Genomic DNA, 12500 nt, shown 5'->3' on the forward strand with positions numbered 1-12500 from the left:
CCATCTCTTCCATAAGATCAGAGGAGAGGGAATCAGAGAGAGCTTTGTCATTTACGGCCTTTGATGTGTTGCTGTACATGGTCGCATAGATATCAACGAATGAATTTAGTATGTATTTTGGGAGATCATTTATGTAGATCAGGAAGAGAGTTGGGCCCAGGACAGGTGGAACCCTAGGGGGCTCCAGCATTACTACTATGGATAGTCCGGTGAAAGATAAATAATCCAATGACGGTAAAATCCAAAAATATAACTCCAAGAAAGTTAATTGAATGTCCATTTGGACAAGTAAAATCCAAGGAAATCCCGTAATTGGAAGATGGTCCAAAATAATCAAAAGGCCGAAATCTATGGAATAATTCACAAAAGGAAAATGGGGAAAATTCCAATAATATTAATAAAAGAAAAATGAGATATGCTTTTAACACAGCTGCCGAGACATAAATATAAATAAGGAAGATCAGGGAAGAAATGGAAAAAAATGAAATGGTGATAGAATTAACTATAAAATAGAAAAACAAATGTCAACATGACCCAGACAGGAAATGTTAAAAGCCGCGAAAAAATATAGAGAGCAAAATGATATAGGTCAACTGAAATGTACAGATTATTACTTAAGAAAATGTCAGCAAGAGTTGTTAAAAAAACACTAAATGGAAAACAAATCAATCAATAAATAAGTTAATTTAGTTTTCGTGCGGGCTGTTATTAGTGATAATAGGCCGTTTGTAAGTAGAATTACTTCGAGATAATATTATGACTGAGCATTTCCTACTCTACTGGTCGTAATTTTAATGATAATCCCATCTTTATACAAGATAATTCTCCAGACCAGAAATCATATCGAAAACGCATGCTATTACATGCAGAAGCTACATAATGATAAAATTTCAAATCTGGAAAAAATTCACAAAAATTAAAGAGAAATGGGATGCCCTCTCGCCGGAGTATTACCGCAGTTTAATTTAAGAGAACACCCCAAATTTTAGAAGGGCTGTCATTAAATAACAACTAGTCATATTTAAAAAAATACACTTCCTGACTTAAAGGAATAACATGTCTTACAGCTATCTATCTTTCAGTTCAAAATCATTTGCAACTTTGTACAAAAGTCGGTTTCTCCACGTCCAAAACACAATTGTATTAATACTATATACCAGGAGAATCCGCGGAAATTCCACGGTAGTTGAAAATTTTAAAACACATTATAAATAAAATGAATAAACTATAGAGTAAAACAAAATAACGACGAATTTAATACGATATATTTAGTAAATTATTTTTTATCTTCAAAAGCTAAAAAAAAAATAATTTAAAAAATAATATTTTTATATTACTTTACATTCAACATAAAACACATTTTTATTTCTGAATAAGTTTAATATAAATTATAAAAGAACATATATCATTTCCATTGCTTTTTTAAAAAAAATTTAAACAAAAACTTAGTCTTCTCTAAGCATTTGGTTTTTAATTATAAAATAAAATTTAATTGAAAACCTAAAACAGACAAACATGTTTTTCTTTGTTTTGGAAATATTTGGAGAGGAAATGGTTTGAATGATTTCGAACTTATAACTACTATATAGGGAAATAATTTTTTTTCACATTAATTAATGTGTGCGGTGATGATGCTGTATTTTGTGACACCGAGCGTCAGACAAGTAAATAAATATTTAGATGCTTCTAAATGTCCTAGTCCGGCGTTGTCCATTAGTGGTATTTCTTTTAGTTTGTTTTCTATTGCTTATATTCTCATCTCATTCTTCCTAATTTTTTAAAATTTATTTTCCAAGAAAATGAAATTACTTTTCTCAAGAAAAAGAGTTACGTCTTTTATTTCTGCAATTTTATTTGGGATAAAAGGACATACACCCCAACAGTTTTTTTCTAAATTTTGTAATATCAAGAATAATAAAGAATTGCGTCCCTTCAGCTTTGATTTTTTTTTCAATTTGTGATAAAAAGGAAAAATATAGACATCAGTTTTATTATTTGGATTCACCAGACTCTTGTACATATCTTGAGCGTTATTTTTATAAGTTATTGGTCGATATACTCTCCGAAATATATAATGCGTATATACATCCATCCATACATACATACATTTCTATATTGGTAACTAAAGACTTTCGATCAACACCGATTAAAAAGCTTGCCCTATCTCTGAATACCCTTTATATCAAATTTACAAATGTTTAGATTAGCAATTAGGTTAGTAATTTGGCAGAAACTGAAAAGGTCTTTTTTTTATAATTTGCCCCTTATTATGACTCCCTAACATGTATTCGTTTGGATGCAAATCAAGTTATTGAGTTTGATCCATGTCCAAGGAACCTATATATAAAATTTCAAGTGTTTAAACCATTAATTGTCGGAGGAGTTTGGTAGAGTTCTCAAAGGTCAAATCTCTGCACTTTGGTCCCTTTAAAAGCCAAATTTTGGACCGAAAACGGATCACACTTTTTTTTTTTTTTTTCAAAACCTCAGTACCCTTTATACTAAATCTCGAGTCTGTAGACAAAATTGACAGAGTTATTGGGTAGGGAAATGTACAATGACAAACACACAGGCACACACACAGAAACACAAACACAGACACAGACACACACAGACACACACACACACACACACATATATATATATATATATATATAAGGCTAAAGATATAACAATATACGCGGAGTATACATTTATGAATATATATATATATATATATTTATATATATATACACACATAAGGCTAAAGATATAATAATATTATTATATCTTTAGACTCATATATATATGTATATATATATGTATATATATGTATATATATACATATATATATATATATATACATTCATAAATGCATAGTCTTCGTTTAGCTTTTGTCTCCTAGTTCGGTTTCCTTTTGGTTCGATAGTTAAGGGGAAGGGAGCATGTCTTCATTTTCTTATACAGAAAGAATTTTATTAGTTGTATTTTTTTTATTATTTTTCCTCTCCTTAGATCCAGTGAGATTAACCACCATAAATGAGCAATGGACATCATAAATGACGGTCGCGCCATTTGAAAATACATAATGTGCTTGCCAGTGCACTCCCCTGTCAAGAAGTGACAGTAACCGCGGCCGATTTCATGTCGGGCAGTAACAGTCAATGAATCTTAGTGCCTGACAGTTAAAGAAAGTCGATTTCAGTTACGCGCATTCCAATGGAGACCTGCATTTATCATGATCGTCAATTAGTTCCACATGCAAAGGCAGCCAGTAGCCACCAGTAAACGCCAAGAGCCGGAAGTAATCGCCCCACACCAGCATAAATCGCTTGTAAGCACTAGATTCTCCATGATATGCAGTTGTCCCCACTAATAACCATAGTGTGATTTGTTTTCTGGGGCGGTCTTTTCAAAAATGTGTCTTCTTTTATATCATACACCTCGCGGGCAACGCCGGAACACGGACCCTGTTAGTATTATTTAAAATCATATTAACGTTAGGTAAGCTAATTAAGTCACGATCATCTATTACTTATTTGCCGACAGATTTTATACGTAACTGCGTCTATCGTTTGCCAGACTAGTAAAAGTATGAAGATGAGATTTTAGCCGGCGGCAATTGGGCGTCCCTAGAGACATAACGAATTGCATTAAACTATTAATTGCTTGCAACTATATACAATACTACAGAAAGCAAAGAATAAAACTGCTGAGAGCAGTGTGACATAATTTATCAACCTACAGCTGGTCCGTGTTATCACGAATTTTTCATATGACTAGGCAATACATCATTATGAGTTTGTATTCAAACCAAAGGTTTTTTTTTTCTTATTTAAACACTCATGAACTAGCGACGGTATAAGAGTAATTATTATACTTCTATATGTTTGGGATTTCATCATTGATACAAGAAAGTGGTAAAACCTTGTACGCTAACAAACACTTCACGCAATGTAGCCAGTCATAGGTGTTTTGTTGATGGGTCACCACTTATCAAGCCCTTGATTATCGAAGTATTTGTTTACATTTGACATGAAGAAACTGAAGTTTTTGACTCAGAGTAGCGGCATGGTATTTAGTTAATTAAATAGCTGTTTTTTTTGTTTTGTTTTTTTTTGTCTGTTTTATTAAAAATACTTCATTTCCGTTAATTTTCTGCTTCGGAGAGAGAGAAGTACATTGCCTTTGTTATTATTGCAGCTATGCAAGTTATTTCTGTGATTGTTTAACAGTAGGCAATCGTGAATAATGTACAGTTAATTATATATGCCAGTCGCATTCGCCTTATGCATGTTGAAGCGGCTTCCCCCGAGGAGGAAGTATCTCGGTAACATACTGTTAACAAGCAGTATCCAGTTAGATGTATACTCCAGTTTCGGTAGATGACATTATTTTTTACGTTCTTGTATGGAGGTGTCGACGTTATAAAATAATCTTGACGCACCGGTTGTCATTACATCAACGTTAAACCTGATGGGTACCATATTGATAACCATTTGCGAAAACCAGACGCTGTATGCAGGATGACGTCGATTGAATCTATTGTTTCTCATATTCTAACGTTTCTGTGAAATTGTATATTACATAATAAAAACCCCTTCCCTTTACTCTAGTCGCCTTTACTCTCAATTTACCTCCACTTTGTAAAGTTATTCTTATTTCGCCTGCGGAATTTGGGAAACGTAACCGAACCTATTCGATCTCTTCGTCATTGAAGAAGAAGAAGAAACGTGAAGATGACAGCCCAAATAAAGAGGCGAAGCCAACAATGGCGAAAATTAGTTCTGACAAAATAATTGACTGTCGCCGGCAAAACTGAATTGATCGACAAAAAATGAAAATCATATATCAAAATATACATACAAGGCCCACTCTTCTTTTCCAAAGCGTTATGTAAAAATCAAGAAATAGAAGTAGCCATTTTCCTTTCCGTTAACCCACTAGACGTCAGAAAGTGTTTACGTATGACTTTATTTATTTTAGATCCTGGAATAAAATGTGGCGACAGGAGTGGATGCATTTAGTTCTTTTTTTTTTTATAAGCCGATGACTCAATGATTTACCGAGGAATCTACTTCTTCAAATCTAAAAGACAAAATAGATGCACACTTTTTTTCGTAACGCTTATCAGCTTGTTCATCATTGTAGATATTATGACTATATTGATCTCATTGAAAATTGCGTGGTGGTGTTGTGTATCGCAGCTGCTATGACAACAAATAATAATCAAATAGCAATAAAGAACCAAAAATGCAAATACCAGATTCTGTAGAACAGTTTGCCGGTATTACTGTCCCGATATAATGCGACAAAACTTATGCATAGTATCCTCATTATGTCGATAAAATATGTTCACATAATTTTGATTCTAGAACATGTCAAAATTTTAAGGCTTAAGCTCAAGTTTTCTTGAGAAGAAATTAAAATTGAATGATTGTTTAATGTGTCTTATATCAAAACTAATGCAAATCGGTGTTTTGATTGTTACAAATAGATTATGACCATATTATGCCTTATAAAATAATTGGACTTAGACAAAAAAAATAAAATCTCGAATATATTTTAATTATATTTATGACAAAACTTTCACAACAATAGGAGCTATCTACATTTTTATGTAAGTATATATATATATATATATAAATATATATACATATATATATACATATATATAAATATATATTAACAAACACTCTTTGTTTCAGATTAAATTAAATTAGATATGCTTAATATGATTACAATTTTAGTCTAGATGTGTATTCAGAAATGCATCGTAAAGGTTTACTAATTCTATAATATATTCTACACGAAGAAATACATTTTACTCTCGCTTTTTTCATCAGTTTGTTAAGGATTAAGATGGAGAATCCTCTTGATGCCCAAAAATCACCCCCTAACACATATTCCAACCGATAAGTATTTTACTTTTAGCTAATGGTCGCCTCTTTTAGTATAATTGTGGGAATTCCTCTTGCACTTGGTTCACCGGGTATATTTGTCGGATATTTTTCATAAGTCCAGTTGCTCCTATAATAATAAAGTTATATAGATATTAGCATTTCAGTTTCTTTTCACGTCATATATACGATGTTGGTATTTTGCTATTATTTCCCGCTTAGCTCTGTGTAATCCAACATCATTTGAGACACTAACTTCCGTTAAGGTTACTTCTTTCGTTTTCTGGCCACAGATCACTAGGCACAAGCAAAAATAGTGGAATAAAGATAGGGGGTATAGACTTTAAAGCCGAATTATCATAATTTTCTTACACTTCCGAATATTTTTGATTGTATGTGAAAGATTAAATACCAAAGTTAATTTCCAAAAGGGGGAAAAGTGAAAAGAGGTTATGAAAAATGATTTCAAGAGCGAGCTAACTAATTCAGCTAAATGTTGACGTTAAATAAATACATTGTAAAAATTATTTGAAAGAAAAAAAATAGTTGCATAGGTTTATTTCAAGATAATTATAAAAGTCCCAAGATATTGAATAAGTAGAAAAAATTCGCCTTAAAAAGCGAGAGATCCCAGCTTCGTTCGACCGAAAGAAAATAATATCCCCGACAAAGGGATTGTACGGAGCCCAAAAATTTCAGAAAGTCTGTCTGAAAATAAAAAGACTGTCTGAAAATGACGTTAGGAAGTTAAAGGGAGGTACGGGTGCTATTTTCCTTTTTATTTCTCCCTGTGTCGTAAACGTTTGTCTAATTTTTACAATGTGTTTTTTAATTTAATTAGTTTTCTATGTACCTGCTTTTAAATTAAAAACAAAGGATTTATTTTTCACTTACGTTATACCGAAAGATTCACATTCATGCAAGCAAGGAAAATATAAGAAACGCACTCATAAAGATTATTTAAAACCTGTAATTAAAAAAAGTAGACATATTTCTGCAATTTTAATTATTAGTACGAAAATATTAAATAAATAATGCTTAATTCAATTATTGTATCGGTAGTTCGAGGGATTAATCTTTCTTCTAATTATATCGGACTGTACGGTTTTTTTCTTCGAGTTATATACGGACGTTTTTTGTAATCTTCTGTAAAATGTATTACTTTTTGATTGTTACAATTTACGATGCATTATTTTCATAAAAAAATGCAAAATATAAAGTCACACATTGAATTTTTTTCTACTAAAAACCAAAACTTTAGTAAAGGTATTTTTTGTTTAAAGAAAATAATACATTTCCACAAAGATCCAAGTAAACATAATGTATTTATTATATGCTGTGATTACTACATGATAAATACTGACAATTTCATAAACATTGGTTGATTTCCTAATTTTGAGTGAATTTTAAAGTAAAGCCTGGGGTCAAATTGGTTAAACCATTTTGAACATCGGAATTGATTTCGCACGTACCTAGATATCACTATGCCAGGTTTATTGCTCCGTTTTCTAAGCACATAGATGTAGGGGTTAAATAGCCATAATAGATTGTGTATGGTTTATTTCTAATGTTTTTTGTATGTGTTCTGAGGTGCATTGTTTTATTTTTGCATTATAAGTTTTTGTGTATTTTTGTTCTGGAATATTTATTAAAAGTAATTATTATTACGGTTAAATTTTTACAAAACGATCAATGACAAAATTGTACTGCTCTTACGTTTACCAACTTCCCGTAAAAATGTATTAATCAAAAGCTGATTTTAAAGTAATTCATTAACTTTATCATTAATCAATTTTAATATCATTAATGAATAAGTTCTACATACATTAATGAATAAGTTCTACATATAGAAACTAGTACGTCCAAGGATGGAGTAATGCTGCCACATCTGGGCAGGAGTTGCTAAAACAGTCTATCCTGCCCTGAAAGAGTAAAAATAGACTTCGTGACTTAGTGGGGGACACCCTTTTCTCTTCCTTGCAACCTCTCTCCCAAAGAAGAGACGTTGCGAGCCGGTCTTTGTTTTATCGTTATTTCCATAGCAAGTGCTCGTCTGAGATCCAAACTCTGGTACCTCCTCGACAATCCTTCACGAAAAATACCCGTTTAGCTGAAAATACTGTCATTAATGTTCCCCACTTTTTATCTGTACCTAAATCCAAACGTAGATTCCATGAGCAGAGCTTCTTTCTTAGAAGTGCACGACTGTGGAACTCTCTCCGGTTTGCTGTTTCCTACCTGACTACAACTTCGACGTCTTCAAGCCCAACATAAAAAAATTCCTGACAAACCGACCCCTTAAGTAAGACACTTTATCAAGTCTCCTTTACTAACATTTACTACGATATTATCGCATTGACTACTGTACACGAAATGACCCTTATCCCAGAGTGACTTTCGGACCCTGATAAGTGGTATTCCCCATGTAAAAAAACATAGAGGTGCATTTATATAAATATGGCAAATAGTTTTCCTTTGCTCACGATTCATCAGTGTGACTAGGCCGAGCCAACAGCTAAAATAATAGATTCGAAACCTCGATGTCACTCACAAGAAAATGACGACTGTTGTATAACACGTACATACACACAGACACGCACACACACACACACATATATATATACATGAATAGATACATATATGTATATGTATATATGTATGTATATATACATATACATATATATATATATATATATATATATATATATATATATATATATACACACATGAATAGATAAATGTTTTAATTTTTTACAGAGATTAAAGCATTTAAGGCCTGAGTGGTCGAGATACTTTTCCATATAGAAAACAACATTGATGTTTCAATTTTCTTGTCATTACTATAATTTAATTCATAATTTGGATCCTTCTCTTCTCATCAATGACGTTTTAAAAGTGTAGGGAATTCGAAACGATACAAATAAACGTGACGCGTAATAGGCTTTGACAGTTTACAATGTCGCCATATTGAACACTGACCTGTAAGGGTTGTTTTAAAGACGTGGAATGACGAATCACAATGTAAAACGGATGAACACATTAAATGTGGTGGTAAACTATGAGTCTACAAGGGGAGAGGGAAGAAGTTTAGTAATATTAGAACAAGACGTTAGAATACACACACGCGCACACACATACGCGCACCCACACACACGTATACATGTGTATATATATATATATATATATATATATATATATATATATGTGTGTGTGTGTGTGGGTGTGTATTTGTGTTTGTGCGTCTATATGTCTTTCTGTGTATGGGTCTGTGTCTATCTATAAGGATAATATATTCAATAAGTCTTAATAAATAGTTTTTAACTTTCAAACATGTGTTTCAAACATATTGCTTTCTTCAATCACGGATATGTCCATGACTTAAAGAGTATTCAATATATGCAAAAGTTCAAGTTACTTTGTCGAAATAATCATCAGTGCTCAAACGTTTAATGTTTAATGACTATAGCTGGATAAAACGGTATTGCATTTAGTAACACAAACACATATATATTACTAAATGTCATATATATATATATATATATATTATATATGTATATATATATTATATATATTATATATATAATATATATATAATACATATATTATATATATATTATATATTATATATATATATATTATATATATATTATATATATATTATATATATATATATTATATATATATTATATATATATATATATATATATATATATATATATACAAATAAATGCAGGTACTTTCATAATCCATACATCTCTACAAAACGACACAACCAACCTCCCAACCGGAACAATGAAACTAATAACCCCCACAACCATGTTTTAGGAATCACTTACAAAATGATAACACCAAATTAGACCACAAAAAAACTCAAAGTCATTAATTTATCTACAGAGACAGGACGAAATTGACGTACTAAAACTAGGCCTCAAATTCTGTCCAACCCCCAAAAGTAACATAACAGAGTTAAAGAAAGACCTGAAAGAATCTTAACGCAAATTTAGACTCATATATATACTTAATGACAGAGATAACACAATATACGATGCTCTAGTGAATAAACAAATTAACATACTTCCCCCAAAAATAAAACAACACAAAGGAATTAAATACTTTCTTTGGAAAGCTCTAGAACCTCAACTCCCAACAAAAAGAAACACTCACCAGTAATCTAACATGAAAACAATATCAAGCACTTAAAATAATCCAACATAATAACTTAATTATAAAGGAAGCATGCAAAGGTAATGCCGTGGTTATCATGAATAAGAACTACTATAAAACAACAATTTTAGAATCACTAGGGAACGAAAATTATTACAAACACATTAGTCCTAACATAGACAACACAACCATATCTAAAATCACAAAACTCTGCGCAACATACAATAGTACGTTAACTAAAAAAGAGAAAGACTTCCTTACAAACTCCACAACAAAAACAAACCTCTTCTATGGACTATCGAAAATACACAAATACACAAATTTAACCAGGTAAGACATGCAATCAACATACAAAAGTCAGAGTACATAAGCACCCCAAACCCCAATGACCTCACATTCAAACGCATAGTAGCAGGACCATCATGCCCAAACAGCAGATTTAGCAACCGATTAGATATATTATTCACCATCTGTTATACAACAATCGTAATTTTGTTGTGAGTGGTATCAAAGCTTCGAATCTATTGTTTTAGCTGTTGACTCGGACTAGGCACATCGTGAGCAAAGACAAACTTCACCAACCTAGCCAGAAGGCATGTAAGAGATGGCACACACTTCCTTAGCTTCCTACCACAAACAGTAGACAATTGGACAATACTCGTCACATTTGGTGTTAGCAGCCTATATAGCAATATCCCACAAAACCTAGGAAAAGAAACTATCTCATATTGGATTGACAAACATACACAGACTTTACACCACAGATTCACTAAACAATTCGCGATTGACAACATTGGCATAATCCTCAATTAGAACTCCTTCCGAGCCAATAATGACAACTACATCCAAATACTAGGCACAGCAATGGGTCCTAAAATGGCACTAACATATGCTGACCTTACATTCGCCTTCCTAGAAGAGTCCCTTTATGAAATTATAGAGCAGAAATGCAGGCACAATATTAAAACACTCTTCATATAATCATGGAAAAGATAAGTAGACGACTGCTTTATAATCTGGAGGACCACATGGGGGATATAATAGAACTCCACACTTTGCTACAAAATCTACACCCAAAAATAAACTTCACACTAGAAAAAAGCTTCACAGAACTACATTTCCTAGACATCCTAGTAACAATCAAATACAACAACATAATTACAGACATCTACCACAAAACCACAAACCCTCAAAAATACATCAACTTCAAAAGCCACCATCCTAAAAACTTTTTAAAATCAATACCACTGCCTAGCATGTAGAGTCTGCACTATAGTAACAGACCGATACCTCTGTTAAACTAGACTGAATGAACTGGAAATAACCCAGCGAAAAAGAAGATATCTACTATTACTAATACGGAAAAGGTATTAATCTGGCAGAAAATAATTCTAATATACGAACTAAGAACTCCTAAAGAACACAACAAATAACAAATTTTAGCATACGTCTCCACAGAAAAAAACAAACAACCCAGAACTATTTACACAGATTGTTACATGATAAGGGCTGCCCCCTTTTCACGTAAGTATAAAAATAGAGAGATTTAGTTAAAATGAAAAATAAATAGAATAGACGAAATTCGAACCTCGTAATTTAGGTTTAGAAATAGATTACGAGAGAGAATTAGCAATGGAATGTAAAACAAACCATTGTTTAACTTAGAGATAAAATAGTTTCAAGAAAAGAATGTGCGTTTACAAGTCTGTTATGAAAAATTCAATTGAGGAATGCAATTATACAAGATAATTTTATAAACATGTTTTAACATATTGGAAAAATAGGTTATTGGGACTATAGGTTGAAATTCCTTTTGTGAACAAAGGAAAACGTTTTGGACACGCATATCCAGAACACGTGAAAGAAGACACATGTTTTTACATGTGTATGACGTAATGGAAAATTGGAAGTTCTAGATATAGTTAGAAAACTTTAGAGTTAAGCAAGACACGGGGGAGAAACTGGAAGGAGTCTGAGGACGGGAGACGACAGTCCAGTTGGGATTCGAACGTCTGGAAGCGAGACAGTCACTTTTTAAATTAGAATGTGAAGCTTTGAATTCTTGACTCAGAAAACCACGACCGGTCTGGAGAAGAAATTAACCCATCATGAGTTTTTATAAACGTCGTTTTTGTGTTGTGATTCTACCAAAAGGTAAAGTGAAAATTGTTATTATGTCTTGTATATAATGTGTTTTAAAAGGTCTTGACATACACATCTCATATATACAATGTGAACTCTACATCTAATATCTACACTTCTAAGTATAAACATTTTAATATATATGAATCTTTATAACACGAACAATCGCTACAACAACATCTCTCTCTAAGTCTCTCTCACAACATCCCTCTTACAATAACATCTCTCTCTAAGACTCTCACTAATTAAAAGTCTTAACAACAAGAATAATAATAAAATAATAAGATAACAAAAAACCGTATCTTTCTCAATCAG

The sequence above is a fragment of the Euprymna scolopes genome, chromosome 34 (genome assembly GCF_053919585.1).
Source record: "Euprymna scolopes isolate OS-2025 chromosome 34, ASM5391958v1, whole genome shotgun sequence".
NCBI lineage: Eukaryota > Metazoa > Mollusca > Cephalopoda > Sepiida > Sepiolidae > Euprymna > Euprymna scolopes.